The 25,541-nt window shown below is 46.2% G+C and overlaps 1 protein-coding gene across 1 annotated transcript in view; it reads right to left on the bottom strand.

Annotated features, from left to right (window-relative positions):
- The window catches only part of LOC310789331 (protein NLRC3-like), a 345,423-nt gene extending 323,582 nt beyond the window's left edge, over positions 1-21,841 (bottom strand). Inside the window, exon 1 of the mRNA XM_083650950.1 lies at positions 21,747-21,841. The gene's annotated coding sequence lies outside the window, so the exon portion shown is untranslated. The remainder of the gene's footprint in view (positions 1-21,746) is intronic.
- Positions 21,842-25,541: the final 3,700 nt, after the last annotated feature.

Here is a 25,541-nt window from a genome sequence, read left to right as displayed (position 1 = left end):
ATTTGCAGTCCGTGGTTTGGAATTGATTGTCAATCAATCAGACAATCAATCAATCAATCAATCAGTCATCATCTGTGAACCTCTGAGACTCTGGGATTACATGCTGGAGAGTTTGGTCCTGTGAGAGATATAGCCTATTTCAACCAAAAGAAGGAAAATATGAGTTTGGTCCTGTTTTCTCATGGCCCTTTGTATGGGTTCCGTAATCCCACGGATATATGGAAGTGTGACCATATAAATGTTTTGGTCCTGAGGTTTGTCTGTTGGTTTTTTCTTCTGTTGTTTTTGTGTTTTCTGTTTGTTTTTGACCTGTAATTTCTGGAATCTCGTAAATGAAAAAAAAAATGAAAACCATGTTAGCAGACAATAACACATATGAGACACTGAAGAAAGACCCTACAGAAAGCAAGAAAAAGCCATTGAAAGCCCTGCTGAAACCACTTTTGGAGGAAAATAAAATAACACAGGAATCATACAACGACCTCATACCCACAGCAAACATCACCCCCCGGATATACGGCAGTCCAAAAATACATAAGAAAGACTCACCCCTGCGCCCCATAGTAGACAGCACAGGTTCAGTAACATATGTGACACAATATGGCGTTTTGAACCTCAATTAGGCCGAGGGCACTTTTCTGATTTTTACAGATTCTGAAAATGGCAGACTGTAAGCTTTCAAATGATGTGTCACACATTGTAATCTGAAAAAATTTGAAGGAGATATGCTTATTTGATTGTTCACACTCTGGGAAGCAGGAACTGAGAAATCGGCTCCCAAAGTTTGAGAAGTTTTTCACACCTGGGACAGCCAGCCAAGGGGAGTGAACAATGGCTCCTCATTTACATTAACCACTCCCCACAGCTGATCACTGTCACTCTGACACACAGGCCACAAGTAAGACAATGATAGAATGTAATAGCCTACTGTTTAGGTGATGGGTTTCATAAACTTTCTGTAATAAAACATCTGAAAGCAAAAATCTTATCAAATGGGGTACGCGCGGTCTAATTTTGAGGTATCCATGCTTTTATCACTTCTCATCTGGATTATTGTAATTATTATTACATGTGTGCCTATTATGTTCTTTTTGGGTTCCTTGTGCAGAGAAAATTCCCTGAGAGGCAATAAAAGTTTCATTTATATAATAATAATAATAGGATATAATATGAATAAAGATTTGATAAGAGACAGGAGCTGCTCAACAAAAATAAAACACACACACACACACACACACACACACACACCGTGGCTAGCAGGCCTCGCTAGCACGCTAAAGTTTTCCTTTGTTCTCAACAAGAGATGTGTGTGTTTCCGAGTTGATCTGAAAATAGGCGAATAATCTATGGTTTATGTCCCGCCAAAGAAATTATTGATAAGAAGCGCTGGAGAGGGACAATCGCACACAAGGAACCCGCCATTTTGGAGACACTCATGACGATGACACCACGCAAAAGGAGACGATTTTCGGGCCAAAATGGCGGCAGTGTTCCGCTAACACTCGCTTCTTTCTTTGCTTCTTTGTGTACTCTTCGACTACTCCACACGTCAAAACGTGCTAAAACATTTATATTATACAGTCTATGGCTAAAACACACATCTATCCATAACTATATATGTTCGCACAGTCCTAAAACAGAAACAAAACGTAACGTTAGGGCTCATGATTAAATACAAACTCACCGAGGAGGAAAATCCAGGAGGATGTTTTCCAGAGCTCCCACACTGCTGCAGCCATTAGGCTATAAGTAATTCCCATAATGTTGTGTGTTGTGTGTTGTGCTGCGTTCTGCGCCGGACCGCACTCGCAGATAACGTTTAAAGAATCTTCTTATAATCCAATCCATCACACGCACATGGTGTTAGTGTAACGTTAGCTGGGGCATTCCATGTGAATTCACTGCCAGAAATGTAAACAAAAGGGCTTATTGGCGGATACCAAACAAAGGCCAGCCGACACCACACGAGCAGCCAATCAACATTGGTATGCAAATCCTTTTGTTTCCCAATCTCCGCAGATGAAACTAGTCGACTTTTATTGAACAAGATTAACGCATTTAACGATCCCAAAACGTCTTCATTTTATATGGAATGGATAGTTCAAATAATATATTTTGTACTATTGTAAAAAAAGCAAAACCACATTTTTTCAAAAAATAACTTTGATCCTCTGCTGTAGAGAACTGCCACGGCCGAATTACGGTACCTCCCGACCGCAGGCGTCACATATAATCTATCAAAAGCATTAGTCGAAATAACCAAACCCCTCCTCGGACTCACAGAACACTACTGCAAGAACTCCAAGGAACTGGCCAATCAACTCAAGGACACAAAAATAGAACCTGATGAAATCCTCATTTCCCACGATGTGGTTTCACTATTCACCAAAACCCCAGTCGACGTCACCCTACACATTGTACGGGAACGTCTACTCAAGGATAAAACACTTCACAAACGCACAAACCTACCTCACAGTTAATGAGGAGATTGTTGCAAAATCCACATATTTCCAATTCAACAATACAATTTACAGACAAAAAGAGGGCTTTGCCATGGGAGACCCCCTGTCCGCTATAATGAGTAGCTTCTTCATGGAAGACTTGGAGAGCAGAGCCATCAACACAGCACCCCCGGATTACAAGCCCGTACAAGCGATACGTAGACGACATATTGGAAAAGGTCAAGGCAGGTCACACACAATCCCTAACAGAGCACCTCAACTCCGTAGACACCACAGGAAACATCAAATTCACGCATGAGGAGGAAAACAATAAAAAACTACCTTTTTTGGACATAAACATACATCACAAGGAGGAGGGCAGCATCAAAATCACTGTCTACACGAAACCCACACACACAGACCAATATCTCCTCTGGACTTCAGAACACCCCACAACCCACAAACTCTCAGTTGTTCGCACACTTTATGAACGGGCCGCAATAATCACAGATGAGGAGGACAGACAACATGAGGAAAAGCACATACAGCAAGCACTCGCACAGTGCCAGTATCCCAAGTGGGCCATCAACAAAGGAAAATTACAGGTCAAAAACAAACAGAAAACACAAAAACAACAGAAGAAAAAACCAACAGACAAACCTCAGGACCAAAACATTGGTATGGTCACACTGCCATATATCCGTGGGATTACGGAACCCATACAAAGGGCCATGAGAAAACGAAATATAGGAACAGCAAAAAAAAACACACAAAACTAAGGCAAATATTAGTCCATCCAAAAGACAAAATCCTACAAGACAGTAAATGTAATGTCATTCACGAGATGCCCTGCATCTCTTGCAATAAAACTTACATTGGGGAGACAGGCAGGTCATTCAGCACAAGGAAGAAAGAGCATCAAAAGGAATGTGAAAAAGAAACCGCAGCAACCTCAAATCCAAGCCAACGCCACAAACGCAGTCAAGGAACTCCACCGCACGATCAGCGCACAGGAGCTTAAACAACCTGAAACAGCACTGATACTACCAGGCGACTTCAATAGAGTCAACCTGAGGAAGAGATTGCCTACACTCCACCAGCACATCAATTTCCACACACGGGGAAAACGCACACTGGACCAGTGTTACTCGAACATCCGACACTGTTACAAGGCTACACCCCACCCCCCCTTCGGCAGATCGGACCACGCCTCCATCCTGCTCGTTCCCAGGTACCATCAAAAGCTCAAGCAACACCCCCCGGCCTTCCGAACCGCCCACTGCTGGTCAGACCAATCAGAGGACATCCTGAGAGACTGCTTCGACCAAACAACATGGGAAGAGTTCAAGGCTGCAGGAGACCTGGACGAATATGCAGAAACGGTAACAGGCTTCATAAGAAAATGCACAGAGGATATAATCCCCCAAAAAATAATCAAACTAATGCCAAACCAGAAACCCTGGATCAACAGTGATGTCTGGGCTGCCCTCCACGCCAGGACCACCGCCTTCATTTCTGGAACACCAGAGGAATACAAGCAGACAAGATATGCCCTCCGAACCACTATAAAAAGAGCACGGAGAGAATATGGCAATATGCTAGAGTCCAAACTGGACTCTAATAACCCCAGGCATCTATGGAGAGGACTCCATGCTGCCACTGACTTCAAGGGGGAGAAACAGCAATCCCCTCACACATCACCCTCCCTGCCGGACGAACTCAACGCGTTCTACGCTAGGTTTGACCCCTCTGCCAGAGCGCCTCCCCTCCTCCCCCCCTCCTCTCCTACCAGTCTCTCTCCCTCCGACAAGTTCCCTCCTGCTTCAAAACAGAAAGTAGGGATGCACCGATTGCGATTTTGTTGGCCGATTCCGATTTCCGATTTTTGAATAGTCTGACTTGCCGATACCGATTTTTGCCGATTCCGATTTTCTTTCTAAGAACAATAATTGACGGGTTATTTTTTGACGTTTTTTTTTTTTCTTACTTTGCTTTAATAGAAAATTAACATTCATGTCACATTTCTTATCATTTGCATGAGGTAGGACGATCTCACTCAAAAACATCTCAAAATAAAAGTGTTCCAGGTTACTGGACAGAGCTGTTCTTTTTTGTGTAAATACAATGAATATAAAACAATTAATTCCAGTATATCCCACAACTAACATGCATTTACTTTTCCAAAAGAAAAAACGTGCAACAGAACAGGGGCTTCAGATGAAAAGTAGCCTATGGCTAAATCTGTTACAAAGCATCTCTTCCCCTATGGGGTTTAATGTTTTTTTTGTATATGTCCCTGCCAAATAAACTAATAAAATAAAATAAATAAACGTCAAAATGTTATCCATGGACAAGGAGTTTATAGCCTATGTGGAGCCCAGAGACCTTCGAAGCCATGCCCACTCTACAGTTGTGGATTTGGCTGTTATTGAGTAGCCTAGATGAGGAAATGAGTTTGAGTTGACTCAGTTTGAATATCGTAGTTTACACACAGTCCGTTTTTTTTAATCCGCCATTCGAAAAAAAATCATCTCGCACAGTAAACCTTGCACACTGGTCCGATGCGTTTTATTATTATGTTCGTCGTTCTATTCACAATACGAAACAAAAGTCCTCTCCTGTATGCACGTTACAACGTGACTGGCAGATAGCAGCAGCAGCAGCAGCAGGCAGCGGTGATGTGGAGTGCAGCTGGTCGCGGAAGAGGGGTGAGGTGAAGCGAGCCGCTCAGACTGCAGTGGACTCCAAACAACCTACCCGGCCCCTCCAGTCCGCGACTCCACACTGACGAAGACATGCTGTGGCATGTGTGTAGTGGCAGCTTTCGTTTTGGCAGCAACTCATCCGTCTCGGTCTCGCTGCTTTTGGGTGCGCGCACGTCACTTGAAAATCGGCTCACAGAATCGGCATTTTAGAGTGACCGGCGCAGATCACCGATCGAGGCCGATCACGTGGAAATCGGCCATTTCCGGTCACGTGCCGATCGATCGGTGCATCCCTAACAGAAAGTGACCAGCCTCAATGACTGGCGCCCAATAGCCCTCACGCCAATAGCCAGCAAGTGCTTTGAAAAGCTGGTTATATCACAGATCCGCCCCACACTCCCCCCGGACCACGATCCGCTACAATTTGCATACCGCCCCAACAGGAGCACAGCGGATGCAGTAGCACACGTGCTCCACACCGCCCTCTCCCACCTGGAGGGGAAGGACACCTATGTAAGAATGCTGTTCGTGGACTACAGCTCAGCATTCAACACCATAGTACCCTCCAGGCTGGTACGCAAGCTCAAGGATCTGGGACTAAACACAGCAATGTGCGTGCGACTGGATCCTGGATTTTCTGACAGATCGCCGCCAGGTGGTGAGGGTGGGCAACCTCACCTCCTCCCCACTGACCATCAGCATAGGAGCACCCCAGGGGTGCGTCTCCAGCCCCTTCTGGTACGACCTCTACACCCACGACTGTGTGGCGACTCAAACTTCGAACACCATCGTGAAGTTTGCAGACGACACAGCCAACCCGTTCTCACTCCGAGCGCGTAGCATATTGACGCTTTGTCCCGCCCCTTGTGCGTCGCTTGTTACTAACATGGTACCCTTGAGCGACCCATGAAACGACTTGGGCTTTCCGACTAAACTCAATGTAAACCCATAGAAGTCATCTTTGACGCTTTTGGCAACTGCTCCCCCATTAGCCTAACTGCTCCCCCATTAGCCAACTGCTCCCCCATTAGGGTCTGGAGGAGCTAACCTCTCCCAGACCCTAACGCTTCGTTCACACAGACAACCTACGCCTTGCCTTGCCTCAACCCATGCCTACGCCGAGCTGGGCGTGAACCTGTTACACGCTTTTGCGATCACACCGCACGCCTTTTGCACGCCGAACCTGGAGCCGAGTCACAAGCGCCTCTCCTCTCTCCCGACTGTATTTTTTCATGTGTTGTCCAGAATTGTCATGGGTAGCCTCTACTCTAGGTAAAATAAATCGGATATATTTAATGTTCTATTGATGCTGGATATGTATAACCAGGTCTGACTATAGTCGGACATTTTAGAGAGGTGATCTTGCAAGAATATGTGCTGGCACAACAACATTGTCCATCTTGCTTCTTCGGTCACTATTCTCTCTCATGAAGATTTGTTTGCCGACGGGGAGAAAGCCCCACGTGATAGCTACCCGTCAATCTCTCTGTCTCTCTGCTCAACATGTTGTAGTAACTCCATTTTATTGTGAAATTCAGTTGACTTTGCTATTTCCGACGGATATTGTGCGTTTTTCTTTCATGGCTTGACAGAAGAAGTCTGCCTGCGCGCGCCTTGTCGGCTTCAAAATAGAACTCACGCCTATTCGATAAAATCGGCAAGGCACAGGCAAGGCGTGGGTACACGCAGGGTTCACGCTCAGGCGGCCGGTGTACACAGCCTCGTTGACTAAAACGGACGCCTATTAAAAAGCGTGGGTAAAGGCAAGGCATAGGCAAGGCTTGGGTCGTCGGTGTGAACCCAGCCTAACCCTAAACCTAACCTCTCCCACCCCCCATGCCTAAACCTAACCTCCCCCAGACCCTAACCCTAACCTCTCCCACCCCCCATGCCTAAACCTAACCTCCCCCAGACCCTAACCCTAAACCTAGCCTCTCCCACCCCCCACGCCTAAACCTAACCTCCCCCAGACCCTAATGGGGGAGCAGTTGACTAATGGGGGAGCAGTTAGGCTAATGGGGGAGCAGTTAGGCTAATGGGGGAGCAGTTGCCATAAGCGTCAAAGATGACTTCCATGGGTTTGCATTGAGTTTAGTCGGAAAGCCCAAGTCGTTTCATGGGTCGCTCAAGGGTACCATGTTAGTAACAAGTGATGCACAAGGGACGGGACAAAGCGTCAATATGCTACGTGCTCGGAGTGAGAACGTGTTGACACAGCAGTCGTGGGGCTGATCTCGGGGGGCGACGAGACGGCCTACAGAGAGGAGGTGGGGGCCCTGGAACAATGGTGCCAGGACAACCACCTCTCTCTGAACGTCTCCAAGACCAAGGAGATCATTGTAGACTACAGGAGGGGGGGGGGGGGGGCGACACCCCCCAATCACCATCAACGGCACAGTGGTGGAAAGGGTGGACAGCTTCAAGTACCTGGGAGTCAACATCCACCAGGACCTGACTTGGGCCGGTCACACCGCCACTGTTGTCAAAAAGGCCCAACAGCGACTACACAGACTCAGGCGCCTGAAGAAATTTGGGCTAAGGCCAGAAATCCTTAAGGACTTCTACAGAGGCACCATTGAAAGCCTGCTGACTGGCTGCTTCACCACCTGGTACGGGAACTGTACCACCATGGACCGCAGGGCGCTACGAAGAGTGAGACGCGCGGCCCAGCACGTAACAGGATGTGAGCTGCCAGAACTGCAGGAACTGTATAACCAGCGGTGCCTCAGGAGGTCCCTGAAGATCATCAAAGACACAAACCATCCCCACAACAGCCTGTTCTCCCTGGTACCCTCAGGGAGGAGATACAGGGTCCCAAAAGCACGCACAAATCGCTTGAGGGACAGTTTCTTCCCGCAGGCCACGAGACTCCTTAACATACACAAATAGTGTAATAGCTGTACTGTACCGTACTGTAGCTGCTACCATTATGTATGTCTAATGTTTAATTGTATGTTTAATTAGGTATATGCTATTTGCACCTATATGTCAAATACGTCGAATTTAAAATGTTTAAGCACGTCTAAAGTATGCACATGACATGTGCACCTATGTGCAGTGAATATGCCACTGTCTCTGACTTGTCTTATCACTCTACTGCCTTATTGCTGGTTGTGTCTCGTGTTGTTTTTGCACTCATATGCCACAGCACAAGAATTTCACATGTGATACTTGTACCACGGAGTGACAATAAAAAAAATCTTGAAATCTTGAATCTTGAAATCAGCATATCAGACCACTGCAAAAGAAATAACCACATTATGGACTGGGATGGGGCTAAAATCATCAGAACAGGGGACAACAAGTACAAATGTTGGATCAAGGAGGCCATGGAAATAAGGGGACGCGCTGAGGGCACCATCAACAGGGACGAGGGGGCCTACATGCTCTCCCGCACCTGGGATACTCTACTCCAGAGGACATCTGAGGGCGGAGCGCACGGTGTGCCCGGCGGGGCCACTGGGTCTGTCAGTATGCGTGGCCACTGGGTCTGTCAGTACGCGTGGCCACTGGGTCTGTCAGTACGCATGGCCTGGGTCTGTCAGTACGCATGGCCGACGCGGCAGACCTGGCAGTTCTGTTGGGCACCCAGCCAGTTGTATAAAAACAACTGGTTGACACGTCATACCCAGCTGTCAGTAGACTGCTTCTGAGGAAGGCGAGAGCTATCGCCGAAACTGTCAAGGTAAAACAACATCTAATAAACCTGTATGTCTGAACACAAGAAAACAAAAACTGTCTAATTGTTACGAAGACATGATAAACGTCATTGAACTAGCCGCTCAATATGAAGGAGGCGCTGCTTTTTGTACCCATGAAGTGGATACTGACCGCTATCTTGCATTACAGTATAACTGTATATATCAACCTGCCATGTTATCATCCTCTGTGTTTCTTATGTGTATGCATTATTGTGGTTGCCATCTGGGCACTCATGTAACTGACTGACTCCCAGCATTTGACTGCACTATTACTGTTTATGTCCTTTGGATACTTGTATTTATGTGGACATAAATACATATTTCAAATGTGTGTGTGTGTGTGTGTGTGTGTGTGTGTGTGTGTGTGTGTATGTGTGTGTTTTTCTCTCTAGCCGCTTTCACACACAGATCGCACAAAATTGCAGCTCAGAAGGCCCGCAAAGCCGGCAGCCTCGTCACAGAAATTGCTTTCACACACAGCCAGGGGCGGTTCTAGACCTTTTTTGGGTGGGCTTTAGCCCACCCAAAAATAGTCTCAGCCCACCCAAGAAAATAGAGGCACCCCCCCCCCCCCCCTCTCCAAATCCATGGTGGTCATTAGTAGCAGTTTCTGACTACACTCAATGCGCTGTGTGCGTGTCCCCCCCCCCCCCCTCTATGTTCTTAGGGTGGGCTGAGACAAAAATTTAGGGGGGTTCAGTTCACCCGAAAAGTTTCTAGAACCGCGGCTGCGCAGGCGCTCCCTCCTCCATCTATCTGCCTAATCCCACATCACTTCACACAGGTCACACACACAGTACAGCAGCGAAGTGGTCCTCCACAGTCCACACAATCGTTCTCCCCACTCATGATCAATGAAACTGTGAGGTGAGCATTGAGCAGTCAGAGTCGTTAGTAGTTACTTAATTAGCGCATATTGATATGCAAATTAGCGCGTAACGTTGTTTCGTAGGCTAAACAAAATAACTTGTCGCTGTGCCTGCCAGACAAACAGGTGAACTGGAGGAAGGTAGGTAGGCTACCATGGCACCAGCCAGCCATGTCATGCTAGCTCGCAGTAAAGCGGGTGTAAATGGATGCAATGTTTTTTGAGAAACATATGGGCATAAGTGACAAACATATTTGTAAACGGGTCCCTTGTTATCTGAATGAAATTAAGCCCTTCAGAATGGTAATAGTCAGTGTTTCCCATACACTGATCTATTTGTGGTGGTACACCCTACATAGATTTTGACCCCCACAAATACTGCCACATATTAATTTCAACTAGTTGACTGCAAACTCCTGCTTTAGTGCTTACAGTATATTATTATCTTGTCGGAATATTATTCCAGCCAATAAGTTAGGATGTTCCCTTTTGATTTAATTTTACTTTTGTTTTGCCTACAAAGCAAAATGTTACTTTACTTGAAACTCCCCTGAAGTGATTTTGGTATTATTTATGCAAGCATAATTCTACCATATAGTAACCTGTATGCAGAATATATATAGTATATATAGGGAAACAATTATTTTTTCATCGCTGTAAAACCACAGAACGGTAAAGAAGATATTGATGTGTGTAGTTCTTCATAGATCTAGTCTCTTCATTTTGATCTCAAAGTGCACCAGTTTGATCCATTTTTACTTGAAACTGTACAAAATTTTCAAACACACAAAGTTGTCACTCAACTATTATGTTGTCACTCAACTGGAAATTATGTCAGGCAGTTGCTCGACTGTGATGTCATCAGGTAGTTGTGCTGTAGTCATTTAAGATGTAGTGACCTAAGAGGTCACCTGGAAGTGATGTCACTCCGGCAGTTGTGTGTGTGTTGAATGCATTTGCATTTGCTCAACTGTGATGTTTTGGGGGGTTCACGGCTCAAAAAGGTTGAGAACCACTGATACAGCATCATCTAACAGCATGCTGCCTATGGGGTTTGTATGAAACAGTGTTGCATTGTTGCATTGGATCATGTCAAAGGGAGGAAGCTCTTTTGTCTGTTCTCACGTAAGAACAAATAAAAAGTGACAAAGATGCAGTGATATTTAATTGGCATCTGGGCCATGACAGGTCCTTGGCAGATTAAACAAAGACAATGCAGAAACTTTACAGTGGCAGGAATCTTCAGGTGGTACTCCCACACGAAACCCTTTCAGCTGCCAGCTGGCTGCCATAGCAAAGAACTGAACTGTTACAGCATAAGGTGCACTGCTTCTGGAATGTGACAGAAGTGTCAGTGACAGCCATTAAGAACAACATTATCTCTATCAGGCATGGAGCAGAGGCTAAAACAGAAACTAAACTTTTTGGGCGATATTGTTATGATAAGTCATAGAAAACATCACAGCAACAGGGAAAATTAAAATGTTTCGGGGCATTTTGGATAATTTCCAGTGCAAATTTAGCAATTGCAATAGCATTTTTATTTATTCAGGGACCAGGAGGCAATTTGATGTTTCACATGCTTGTGCAGTGTAGGCTCACTCTCCTCAATAAAAACAAATCACACCCGGGTGTTGAAGTTCAGAGAGTATGAGTGTACTCTCTGAAAATACCTTGAAAGTGTTATCATTTATATGGTCCCCCCCTCAGTTGACTTTATAGCATTGTCTGATTTTTCTTTCCGACCAAATGTACAGTAGAGCACATTTCAATTGAAAACTCTCCTCCTTGTACTACCGTGGCTCCTTTTTCCTCTGATAGCCTGCTGGAACCTCCTGCTGGAACCTCCTGTAATTGGTCAGAAAATCCGAACCATCCAAAAAATATTTTCACGCTACAAATGAACCGAACCATGGTCCAGTTTGATCCGGACAGAGACATCCACCTCTCTTCATCGGACCAAGATTCGGCTGTTTGCGAGAGGTTGGATTGGAGGGTGGTTTTGTATCAAAATGGAAAGTCCGGACCAAACAAGGTATGTGCAAGCCCCCTAACAGTGATGTTATTCCTAATTAAGGTCAGGCCTGGCCTCATGCAGAATCTAAGCTGCTGAGAATGAGTGATGCCAAGCAGAGTAGGGATAGTGTGTGTGTGTGTGTGTGTGTGTGTGTGTGTGTGTGTGTGTGTGTGTGTGTGTGTGTGTGTGTGTGTGTGTGTGTGTGTGTGTGTGCGCGCACGTGCGTGCGTTTTGTGTGTGGTTGTTTTCTTTCCTGTCAAACAAGTTTTTTTGTTTTCTTTTCTCTTATTTCCTCTCAGACATTTTGTCTTTCCTGTCAAACAAGCCCCCGTGTCTCTTTAAATGCAGGCTACATGATTGCCTGGCACTGGCACTCTTGTTTGTCCCTGTGGTTACAGGCAGACGTGCTTCAGAAATACCCAGAAATGATCAGAAATAGCTACTGTATATCAGTCACTAGTCAAACTAGGCTACTAGTGCTAAGCTGTTTGTTAATGGGACTGTTGATATGCAAATGCACACTAGCATAATGCTAAGTGGCCAGCCATTTTGGTAATGTGTTAAATCGTAGCCAATGTTTAGAATAGCCACTGATATGCCTGTTGGAGTGTTGCTTGCTATGTGTGAAGGTTAGCTTTATTCATGGTTGCCATACAGTTTATAAAGTTAATTCCTTTAATTTCTTTGGTACCTCATTAACCTCAAGTCACTCTTAGATTATTGTTTTATTTATTTTGTGTGGAGGTGGAGAACAGAGGAACTGTGAGAAGAAGCTGTATCTGCTAGAAGTACACACAGAAGAAGAAGAAGAAGAAGAAGAAGAAGAAGAAGAAGAAGAAGAAGAAGAAGAAGAAGAAGAAGAAGAAGAAGAGTGAATCTGATAAATTGATTAAGTTTCTTCATAGATCTAGTCTCTTCATTTTGATCTCAACGTGCACCAGATTGATACATTTTTACTTTAAAATGTAAAAAAAAATCTCCCGGGGGGCTGTGGTCCACCATATACATTCTTTGGGGGCTGAGCCCACCCAAAGGTGTCATCCTAAAACCGCCCCTGCACACAGCCAAGCAGCACCGCCACATTCCCGTCCTGGGGTGTGCTTTCAGGTGACAGCCACCGCTCCCGGATTGAAAGGCGAGCGGAGGCATTTCCACCCAGCTCCTCCTAGCCCAAATGAATATTTTCATTGGTTAGTGTAGCCTAGGCTACTGTATGATTAACTAATTCATTCAACAACCAAACATCGTCAATGTACGCCAGCCCGTGCAGCTGCGGTCGTTAAGGATCAAAGAGATAAAACACGAAAGTGTTGTCCACATGCAGCATGGTAACAAGGCTTTCAATATTCATCTGATCGACTTTATGGATCACAGATGCACCATCATGTAGCCTATTAGGTACAAGGCTAATTCTTATCTTTTGGTTCCAGTTTTTTGTAAAGCAAATTATTCCCATGAAGTAACCTAATTAGCGTCCGTTCTGAAAGACGATGCCCGCATATCAAACAGCTGCAGTCTGCATAACGTTCGTCGGGGGAATAGCTAGGCTATAAATGCACATGACTACTATAACGTTAGGAGTTTTTGTAAGGGAATGCACAACTGGCTAGCTAGACAGATTGCAGTTCTGGAGCTGGTTTCCAGAGGGAATATCCTCCACCAACTCGCCATAGACAGATAGTCCTCTGAAGCTTATTTATTATGTCTGTTAATTTTACCTACTTGTCGTTTGAGCATAAAGCCTAACCTACTTACTAGGCACAGATTATTCCTCCTGGCCGCCTTTTTTTTAACTTTCAGTTATGCCTTTCTTGCTGCATGAGGTGGTTCCCCTGTATTTTTTTTATGAATGAGCTGACCATTCGCACCGTTCTGGCTTGCCGCTCCTACGCTTTCAGGTGGAGGCGGGTTGCAGGGTAACCCGGTGCTGTGACTAGGTCCACTGGCGGAACGAAAGGCGTACAACAATTACCCACCAACCCGAGTTCACAACTTTCACATCGGAGGTGCGGATCCCATTTTCCCTGCATTTTATGGCTTTCAAGGCCGGTGTGAAAGCGGCTTCTGTCTCTCCGCCTATATGCCCCCCTCTCCCTCCATCTTCCTCTCTCTGTCTCCCACTCTCTGTCTCTCTCTGTCTAACCCTTTTTGTCTATCTGCCCCTCTCTGCCTTTCTCTCCCTGTCTCTCCCTCTCGATGTCTTTCTCTCTGTCTCTGTCCACTCTCTCTGTCTTTACCTGTCTCTGTCCTCTGCCCACAGCTGCAGTGTGCAGAGTAAGACAGTTTGTGTCACTAAAATCTTACTGCTCAATTCTGATGTATTGATCAGATCAAATGTGGAGTTTGTTCGCATTGTTTTTTAATGTGTCCAAGTCCAACATCAGATTCCAGTGTGACCTGCTCACGGTCCTGAACTGACCCAACATCAGATTCCAGTGTGACCTGCTCACAGTCCTGAACTGACCCAACATCAGATTCCAGTGTGACCTGCTCACTGACCCACATGACTCGCAAATGAACAAACAAAGCTGTCACAGTTTATCAGCCAAAATATAACCTGCCGGTTTGCCACACTTGGTTGTTAATACTGTTCATATCTTTATATCTGTCTATATCTTGTATATTTCTTCTAACTTATCGTGTTCCGTATGTATTCTATTGTATGTTTCGTATGTAACCTTGTATCTCCAAATTCAGCCTTTAAAAATATTTATTTTATTTATTTTATTTATTTTATTTATTTTATCGTTTCTTTTCATAAAGGGATTTCAGATTTAGTAGGTACCCCAAAATAACCTGTGAAATGGTTATTAATGTTGTTATAAAATAAAAAATAGCTTTTTTATAGATGACGTTTCTGCCAGACAGTGGCGCTATGTAACTTGTGCACCAACCACACCAAGTCAGTTTCCTTGTATGTGCAAACATCCCTTGTCCAAATTAAAATAATTCTAATTCAAAACACCGTCAAGCTCCCTGTAAAGGGCACCGCATCATTGGTTTGAGTCTTTAGCTTCTTCAAACTTGGCTTGAAGCACTTATGAGAGAAAACGTTTCATACATTATTCTAGGCATAAAAAAATATTTTACAATGTAAATGCATTTGATAGGCTGCAAATTAATGTCTCAAAATCTGCTCCTGTCTGGCCAAAGTAGCTGCAGGGGCCCAGTCAGTGGGTCCTTTTATTTTATTTTATATATATAATTTTGCAACTTAGAATTATTTTGTAATGGTTTTATCTCCCATAAATACAATAACAAAAACATAATAAGCACAGCAACATTATACACTTAAATCATTAATTGCACAGATCTTACCTGGCATTCTCTAGAGGCCTATAGAGATGGGATGGACATCTGGCCTGGTTTTAATGAAGAGAACATAGACAGAGTTTTAGTCAGTCTGTGCCTGTTGTCAGATCGCCTACAGCTTTAAGATGCACAAAAGAGGAAGTGAACAGGGGTCGTGGCAGTTGATCTAACGAGGGAACATAGGCAACAGCTGGGGGGGGGGGGGGGAGGCAGACTAACGAGGGAACATAGACAACAGGTGGGGGGGAAATGCAGACTAACGAGGGAACATGGACAACAGGTGGGGGGAAAGACTAAGGCTGGGTTCACACCGACGACCCAAGCCTTGCCTATGCCTTGCCTTTACCCACGCTTTTTAATAGGCGTCCGTTTTAGTCAACGAGGCTGTGTACACCGGCCGCCTGAGCGTGAACCCTGCGTGTACCCACGCCTTGCCTGTGCCTTGCCGATTTTATCGAATAGGCGTGAGTTCTATTTTGAAGCCGACAAGGCGCGTGCAGGCAGACTTCTTCTGTCAAGCCATGAAAGAAAAACACACAATATCCGTCGGAAATGGCAAAGTCAACTGAATTTCAAAATAAAATTGAGTTACTACAACAGTGTGAGCAGAGAGAGAGAGAGAGATTGACGGGTGGCTATCACGTGGGGCTTTCTCCCCGTCGGCAAACAAATCTTCATGAGAGAGAATAGCGACCGAAGAAGCAAGATGGACAATGTTGTTGTGCCAGCACATATTCTTGCAAGATCACCTCTCTAAAATGTCCGACTATAGTCAGACCTGGTTATACATATCCAGCATCAATAGAACATTAAAATATATCCGATTTATTTTACCTAGAGGCTACCCATGACAATTCTGGACAACACGTGAAAAAATACAGTCGGGAGAGAGGAGAGGCGCTTGTGACTCGGCTCCAGGTTCGGCGTGCAAAAGGCGTGCGGTGTGATCGCAAAAGCGTGTAACAGGTTCACGCCCAGCTCGGCGTAGGCGTGGGTTGAGGCAAGGCAAGGCGTAGGTTGTCTGTGTGAACTAAGCGTAAGGCTACGTTCACACAGGGCACCCAAGCCTATATGCCTTGCCTTTACCCACGCTTTTAAATAGGCGTCCTTTTTAGTCAATGAGGCTGTGTACACAGGGCGCCTCAGCCTGAACCTTGCGTGTACCAACGCCTTGCCTGACCTGCGCCGATTTGATCGTTTAGGCACGAGTTCTATTTTCAAGCCGACTAGGCGCGTGAAGGCATGCTTCTTCTGTCAAGCCATGAAGGAAAAACGCGACAATATCCGTGGGAAATGGCAAAGGCAACTGAATTTCAAAATAAAATAGGGTTACTACAACAGTGATGAGCAGAGAGAGAGAGAGATTGACGGGTGGCTATCACGTGGGGCTTTCTCCCCGTCGGTAAACAAAACTTCAGGAGAGAGAATAGCGACCGAAGAAGCAAGATGGACAATGAAAAGTTAATCCACTTAGTACAACAGCATCCAGTTCTCTATGACAGCAGTCACCCAAGAAGGAGACCTGCATATCCAGCATCAATAGCACATTAAATATATCCGATTTATTTTACCTACCCATGATAATTCGGGACCACACGTGACAAAAAAAAAACACTCGGGAGAGAGGAGAGGCGCTTGTGACTCGGCTCAGGTGAACGGGGAATAGGCGTGCAGTGTAATCGCAAAAGCGTGTGATAGGTTCACGCGCAGCTCAAGGTCTGTAGGTGTGGGTTGAGGCAAGGCATAGGTGCCTGTGTGAACGTAGTGTAATGAGGGAACATGCGCAACAGGTGGGGGAAAAGGCAGACTAACGAGGGAACATAGGCAAAAGGTGGGGGGAAAGGCAGACTAATGAGGGAACATAGGCAACAGGTGGGGGGAAAAGGCAGACTAATGAGGGAACATAGGCAACAGGTGGGGGGAAAAGGCAGACTAATGAGGGAACGTGGGCAACAGGTGGGGGGAAAAGGCAGACTAATGAGGGAACATGGCAACAGGTGGGGGGAAAAGGCAGAGTAATGAGGGAACATAGGCAACAGGTGGGGGGAAAAGGCAGACTAATGAGGGAACGTGGGCAACAGGTGGGGGGAAAAGGCAGACTAATGAGGGAACATAGGCAAAAGGTGGGGGGAAAAGGCAGACTAATGAGGGAACATAGGCAACAGGTGGGGGGAAAAGGCAGACTAATGAGGGAACGTGGGCAACAGGTGGGGGGGAAAGGCAGACTAATGAGGGAACATAGGCAACAGGTGGGGGGAAAAGGCAGACTAATGAGGGAACGTGGGCAACAGGTGGGGGAAAAGGCAGACTAATGAGGGAACGTGGGCAACAGGTGGGGGGAAAAGGCAGACTAATGAGGGAACGTGGGCAACAGGTGGGGGGAAAAGGCAGACTAATGAGGGAACATAGGCAACAGGTGGGGGGAAAAGGCAGACTAATGAGGGAACGTGGGCAACAGGTGGGGGGGAAAGGCAGACTAATGAGGGAACATAGGCAAAAGGTGGGGGGAAAAGGCAGACTAATGAGGGATAGGCAACAGGTGGGGGGAAAAGGCAGACTAATGAGGGAACGTGGGCAACAGGTGGGGGGGAAAGGCAGACTAATGAGGGAACATAGGCAACAGGTGGGGGGAAAAGGCAGACTAACGAGGGAACATGGGCAACAGGTGGGGGGAAAAGGCAGACTAATGAGGGAAGATGGGCAACAGGTGGGGGGAAAAGGCAGACTAATGAGGGAAGATGGGCAACAGGTGGGGGGAAAAGGCAGACTAATGAGGGAACATAGGCAACAGGTGGGGGGAAAAGGCAGACTAATGAGGGAACATAGGCAACAGGTGGGGGAAAAGGCAGACTAACGAGGGAACATAGGCAACAGGTGGGGGAAAAGGTAGACTAATGAGGGAAGATGGGCAACAGGTGGGGGGAAAAGGCAGACTAATGAGGGAAGATGGGCAACAGGTGGGGGGAAAAGGCAGACTAATGAGGGAACATAGGCAACAGGTGGGGGGAAAAGGCAGACTAATGAGGGAAGATGGGCAACAGGTGGGGGGAAAGGCAGACTAATGAGGGAACATAGGCAACAGGTGGGGGGAAAAGGCAGACTAACGAGGGAAGATGGGCAACAGGTGGGGGGAAAAGGCAGACTAATGAGGGAAGATGGGCAACAGGTGGGGGGAAAAGGCAGACTAATGAGGGAAGATGGGCAACAGGTGGGGGGAAAGGCAGACTAATGAGGGAACATAGGCAACAGATGGGGGAAAAAGGCAGACTAATGAGGGAACATAGGCAACAGGTGGGGGAAAAGGCAGACTAATGAGGGAACATAGGCAACAGATGGGGGAAAAAGGCAGACTAATGAGGGAACATAGGCAACAGGTGGGGGGAAAAGGCAGACTAATGAGGGAAGATGGGCAACAGGTGGGGGGAAAGGCAGACTAATGAGGGAACATAGGCAACAGGTGGGGGGGAAAGGCAGACTAACGAGGGAAGATGGGCAACAGGTGGGGGGAAAAGGCAGACTAATGAGGGAAGATGGGCAACAGGTGGGGGGAAAAGGCAGACTAATGAGGGAAGATGGGCAACAGGTGGGGGGAAAGGCAGACTAATGAGGGAACATAGGCAACAGGTGGGGGGAAAAGGCAGACTAACGAGGGAAGATGGGCAACAGGTGGGGGGAAAAGGCAGACTAATGAGGGAAGATGGGCAACAGGTGGGGGGAAAGGCAGACTAATGAGGGAACATAGGCAACAGATGGGGGAAAAAGGCAGACTAATGAGGGAACATAGGCAACAGGTGGGGGAAAAGGCAGACTAACGAGGGAACATAGGCAACAGGTGGGGGAAAAGGTAGACTAATGAGGGAACATAGGCAACAGGTGGGGGGAAAAGGCAGACTAATGAGGGAACATAGGCAACAGGTGGGGGAAAAGGCAGACTAACGAGGGAACATAGGCAACAGGTGGGGGAAAAGGCAGACTAATGAGGGAACATAGGCAACAGGTGGGGGAAAAGGCAGACTAACGAGGGAACATAGGCAACAGGTGGGGGGAAAAGGCAGACTAATGAGGGAACATAGGCAACAGGTGGGGGGAAAAGGCAGACTAACCAGGGAACATAGGCAACAGGTGGGGGGAAAAGGCAGACTAATGAGGGAACATAGGCAACAGGTGGGGGAAAAGGCAGACTAATGAGGGAACATAGGCAACAGGTGGGGGGAAAAGGCAGACTAATGAGGGAACATAGGCAACAGGTGGGGGGAAAAGGCAGACTAATGAGGGAACATAGGCAACAGGTGGGGGGAAAGGCAGACTAATGAGGGAACATAGGCAACAGGTGGGGGGAAAAGGCAGACTAATGAGGGAACATAGGCAACAGGTGGGGGGAAAAGGCAGACTAACCAGGGAACATAGGCAACAGGTGGGGGGAAAAGGCAGACTAATGAGGGAACATAGGCAACAGGTGGGGGGAAAAGGCAGACTAATGAGGGAACATAGGCAACAGGTGGGGGAAAAGGCAGACTAATGAGGGAACATAGGCAACAGGTGGGGGGAAAAGGCAGACTAATGAGGGAACATAGGCAACAGGTGGGGGGAAAGGCAGACTAATGAGGGAACATAGGCAACAGGTGGGGGGAAAAGGCAGACTAATGAGGGAACATAGGCAACAGGTGGGGGAAAAGGCAGACTAATGAGGGAACATAGGCAACAGGTGGGGGGAAAAGGCAGACTAATGAGGGAACATGGGCAACAGGTGGGGGGAAAAGGCAGACTAATGAGGGAACATAGGCAACAGGTGGGGGGAAAAGGCAGACTAATGAGGGAACATAGGCAACAGGTGGGGGGGAAAGGCAGACTAATGAGGGAACATAGGCAAAGGGGAAAAGGCAGACTAATGAGGGAACATAGGCAACAGGTGGGGGAAAAGGCAGACTAATGAGGGAACATAGGCAACAGGTGGGGGGGAAAGGCAGACTAATGAGGGAACATAGGCAAAGGGGAAAAGGCAGACTAATGAGGGAACATAGGCAACAGGTGGGGGGAAAAGGCAGACTAATGAGGGAACATAGGCAACAGGTGGGGGGAAAAGGCAGACTAATGAGGGAACATAGGCAACAGGTGGGGGAAAAGGCAGACTAATGAGGGAACATAGGCAACAGGTGGGGGAAAAGGCAGACTAATGAGGGAACATAGGCAACAGGTGGGGGAAAAGGCAGACTAATGAGGGAACATAGGCAACAGGTGGGGGGAAAAGGCAGACTAACCAGGGAACATAGGCAACAGGTGGGGGGAAAAGGCAGACTAATGAGGGAACATAGGCAACAGGTGGGGGGAAAAGGCAGACTAATGAGGGAACATAGGCAACAGGTGGGGGGGAAAGGCAGACTAATGAGGGAACATAGGCAAAGGGGAAAAGGCAGACTAATGAGGGAACATAGGCAACAGGTGGGGGGAAAAGGCAGACTAATGAGGGAACATAGGCAACAGGTGGGGGGAAAAGGCAGACTAATGAGGGAACATAGGCAACAGGTGGGGGAAAAGGCAGACTAATGAGGGAACATAGGCAACAGGTGGGGGGAAAGGCAGACTAATGAGGGAACATAGGCAACAGGTGGGGGGAAAAGGCAGACTAACGAGGGAACATAGGCAGGTGGGGGAAACAGTACACAAGGAAATTACAGACAATAATAACAAAAGCTATACTTTACTGTAATGTCTAGTAGTCATTGTCTGAAATAAGACTGCATGCGAATAACGGTCTATAAAGTAGGATGAATTGTTGAGACACCAAAACCTATTGTCATCAATTAGAGAGGGTCCTAATCACTGAGCTGTGCCACTGACATGAAAGCTGCCTGGCACAGTTATTAATAGCAATGTGTAAACAAACCAACAACTATTCTGACATACTGTATAATGGCCAGACACTGAGCACAAAGACGTGCAACCAGAAGATCAGCTTTTCCAAACATCTCAGCAGCCTTTACACACAGCCTGTATGTGACCAGGAGGAAGCAGGCCACACAAGAATAACAAAACAGAGTTCACAGAGATCCTGACATTTTCATAAATGGATTTAAGATTTAGTAGGTAGAAAATAACCTGTGAAAGTTTCAGGTATTTTGGCCCAGCAAAAGATGTTATATTACGTGTTATTAAAGTTGTTATTATTACACTATGTTAAAATCTGAATGTTTTTTTGCGTGTGAAAAAAAATGTGACGTTTCCGCCAGACAGTGGCGCTATGTAACTTGCTCACCAACCACACCAAGTCAGTTTCCTTGTATGTGCAAACATCCCTTGTCCAAAACAAAATAATTCAAAACACAGTCAAGCTCCCTGTAAAGGGCATCGCATCATTGGTTTGAGTCTTTAGCTTCTTCAAACTTAGCTTGAAGCACTTATGAGAGAAAACAATGAAAAGATAATTCTAAGTTTCAGACATATTATTCTAGGCATAAAAAAACATTTTACAGTGCAAAGGCATTTGATTGCCTGCAAATTAATGTCTCAAAATCTGCTGTCTGGCCACGGTAGCTTCAGGGGGGCAGCCAGTGGGTCCTTTTATTCTATTTTTATTTTAGGGCAGAGAATTTTGCAACTTAGAATTCTTTTGTAACCGTTTTCTCTCCCATAAATGCAATAAGAAAAACATATAATAAGCACAGCAACATTATACACTTAAATCATTAATTGCACAGATCTTACCTGGCATTCTCTAGAGGTCTATAGAGATGGGATGGACATCTGGCCTGGTTTTAATGAAGAGAACATAGACAGAGTTTTCAGTCAGTCTGTGCCTGTTGTCAGATCGCTTACAGCTTTAAGATGCAGAAAAGAGGAAGTGAACAGGGGGTGTGGCAGTTACAGTAGATGATGTGCAACAACATTCTCTAACCACGCCCATAATGGGCAAAGGCCAAATACTAAAGACATGGAAATACCTGCGTAGACACTGAAGTGATTGAGGTGTGTCCACATGCCACAACACGCAGAGACTCTGGAGTCAGTGAGCTTTGGGGTTCTGAAAGTCTATGATGTCATATAAAGTCTATGATTTCATATTAAATGCTGGGGTTGATCCCATGTGTTGCACAGATCTGGTGCCAGATTTAGATTTAGCCATTTTGATCACTCGAGAATTGATCAACATGGTCAAAAATTCCCCAAAACACCGAGCAGAATTTTGTTCGGCCACAGCTACTGTACTGTATGCCATTCTACTTGCGATCGGGCTGAAACTTTAAGGAAGTGTAAAGAGCTGCGGGTGACCTAACGGAGACAGATTTCTTAATTAGGTAATTAGGGCAGATTAATTTCCCTAATTACCTAATGATGATTGTCCTAATTACGTAATGATGATGTGATGTCACTCGAGCAATGATGACATCATCTGGTGACATCATCACTGTTGACATCACTCACCGACACGTCATCATTGAGTTCTCGAGTGACATCACTGGTGACATTACCAATTCTATACACTAGTGGACCCATGGGAGTTAGACCTCCCCGTGGTCTCCAAAGCTAAAGTTTGATGATGTCTATGACATCATCAGTGATGTCACTCGAGCACTCCATGATCTGATCAGTGATGGTCACTCGAGCAATTGTAATGTCAAGCCCGCACAGCGGGTGATCTGCAGGGTGGGCGAGCAGCACCGCTCCCCGTGGGAAGAGAGAGCAGAGAGGGGCCAGTGAGCGAGCCGCTGCCTCTCTGCTCAAACCTGTTCCGAAAACTTTAATGACGGACGTAAGTTTCGTGGTCAGTGTGTAAACGTAGGTGACACAACATAAGGTTGTATCTATTTTTAAACGTGCGACAATTTTGCACGAAAAACACAGACTGTGTGCAAAATCCTTTTGCATTTTCAGTGTTGTAACTGCCTGAAACAGATGACAAGATTGTTTGTGACAATTATGCAACTTACTTACAGCGTGAATACTGCCTGTCTCGTCTGACTTCCGTTTGAAAAACACACAGCTCCGCTCACATTCACTAAAGTTGGAAATACATTGACAGATTCACATTTCAGATCAAGAGCTTAGAAGCAAAGCGTTTAGAATGCACACAAACCACGCCTCTTTCCCACCTGGTAGACCTAACCTTTCAAGCAAGCTGGATTCTCTCAATACCGCCCCCATCTGGCAATGTCAGGTTAAGGTAGACCACAAGCTACAACCTCATTTTCACCTAAACATCCTCCTGGACAAGATGAAATATCATTGGTCTCTATGTGCAGCCGACTGTGAGCCGAGTGCTGAGGGACAGTCTACAAAGTGAAACACAGACTACAAACATATTCTATAACTTCGCTGTTGTACATTGTAGCTTCACCAAAATCACAACACACATCAATGGCCTCCTGCTGGTTACAATACAGCACTAAGTTTGGAAAAAATATGATTTTCCATAATTTCTGTGAATTTTCTATTGGGACAATTATTCAATAACAACTTCACTCTCATACAATGTAGTGTCGCCAAAATCACGTCACACATCAATGGCCTCCTGCTGGTTACAATACAGCACGGGGTACGGCGGCGCAGTCGGTAGCGCTGTCGCCTCACAGTTAGAAGGTCCTGAGTTCGATTCTCGCCTGGGACACTGTGAGCGCTGTGGTTGTGTTCCCCCCCATATCTTCAGTGCCTACTGCCCAGGGGCCGGTTGCACCAATTGGTCTTAACTATGCCTGGTCGTAACTCCTACGTCGGTCTTAGTTAAGACCATGGACTTACGCCTGTTGCACCAACACGGCTCATGTCTGGTCTTAACTATGCTGGTCGTAGCAATGCGCGTCCATGTGAATTGCCAGGGAATGCACCCTGATTGGATGATGTTGCAAAAAATGTGCCTCGCGACCTGCTTGGAGCACTGTGCCACTACTGTAAAACACCCTCCCTCCTCCCATCCTCCCTCGCTCCGGGGGAAAAATGGCGGCTATTGAGCAGACAGAGTCAGTCTGAATGAAATTGAATGTAACGTTCCCAATTCTATGTATTAACTTCTAAAAAACTAACGGCAACATTTTAGAAGGCGGGTTAGGTTAACTAGTTAGTTATAATCTAACATCGTGCTTTCAAAGACGGCGAACTGGCGGTGTTACGACGATGACGGTCAAAAAGGTCTCAGCGGAGATCTCTGTTACAGGCAGGCTCTACGCCTCCTCCTGACCAGGCGTAGGAGTTACGCCTGGTCTTAGTGAAAATAAGGCTTAAGTCGTCTTGGTGCAACCGGCGTAGCTGTTAGGTCGTAAAGTTACGACCAACTTAGCTTAAGACCAGTGTAAGACCAGTTGGTGCAACCGGCCCCAGGTGGGGTATCTCGTCGTAAGGGCCTTTCTCTCTGTGTGGAGTTTGCATGTTCTCCCCGTGGGTTCTCCCCGAGGTTATATTCCTCCGTATATAACCCCCCCACTAAAAACATGCAGAAGATCAGATCGTCATCGTCATCCGACCAGTGACGACAACATCCGAAGTTGGTCGCCGTGCGCTGTACGAGAAAGCGACCACTGCTCCTGGCCTGCCCCTCGGAGGAAAGGACATGCCTGGATGGGTTAAATGCAGAGGACACTTTTCACCGGCCACCGTCAGCATGAGTGTGTTTTGGCCGCATGCATGTATTGTGGTGTTCGTGTGACAATAAAAGACGGGCTTGTCCGTTACGAGAGCACTAAGTTTGGAAGAATATGACTTTGCATTAAAAATGTTTTGGCTGATCCGTAAAAAGGACACACACACGCGCACACACACACACACACACACACAGACAAACACACACACACAATATTGAGGAGGATGTGTTCTTTAGCTCACCGTGTTATATCTTTGCTTTCATGACACTATACAAGGAGTAACACATAGAATGGAATAACGATTGCCACGATGTCGCGTCACTCCATCTGTGGCTGTACCACATCTAGACACAACCCAGACAAGCCTGCTGCCATGGTTGCCACATGACGCACATGGTCCTGGGCCAGGTTTGCCCTTGTTATTATAGATAAGCGATATATCATCAGTGATTGATGATGAATTTAAGTCCCGGAGGTTTTGGAGACCACTGTGTTCCAGACCAGAGGGGTCTAACTCCCACGGGTCCACTAGTAGTTCATAGTTCAAAATGACAAACAGTCAAGTTATCATTGAGTCTGTTATTATGCTACATGGCAACAACTTCAAAGCTGAAACAAGGGAATGCATCATTTATGTGATCTGTGACATCAAATGATGAGTGGATTAATGTTAGCCATGGCTTTTCAATCAACAAGAAGAATCAGAGAAAACGTGGATTTATTTGTATTACAAACTTTCTTGGCAAGGCTCATTGAATGGATTATGCATGACGTCATGGTCAGGCACTGTCTGGCAGCAGCAGCCAGGGGAGAATGCTACATTAACGTTAACGTTAGGTAAGAAAGATGCACTAAAGTTCCATTTATACAACTTGTAATAGCAATTAGCAAGCAACTTTGACATTGGCACCACTCAAGCCCAATGTCT

This window comes from Poromitra crassiceps (assembly GCF_964638095.1).
Source record: "Poromitra crassiceps genome assembly, chromosome: 14".
Classification (NCBI taxonomy): Eukaryota; Metazoa; Chordata; class Actinopteri; order Beryciformes; family Melamphaidae; genus Poromitra; species Poromitra crassiceps.
This window is presented reverse-complemented; position numbering and strand designations above follow the sequence as displayed.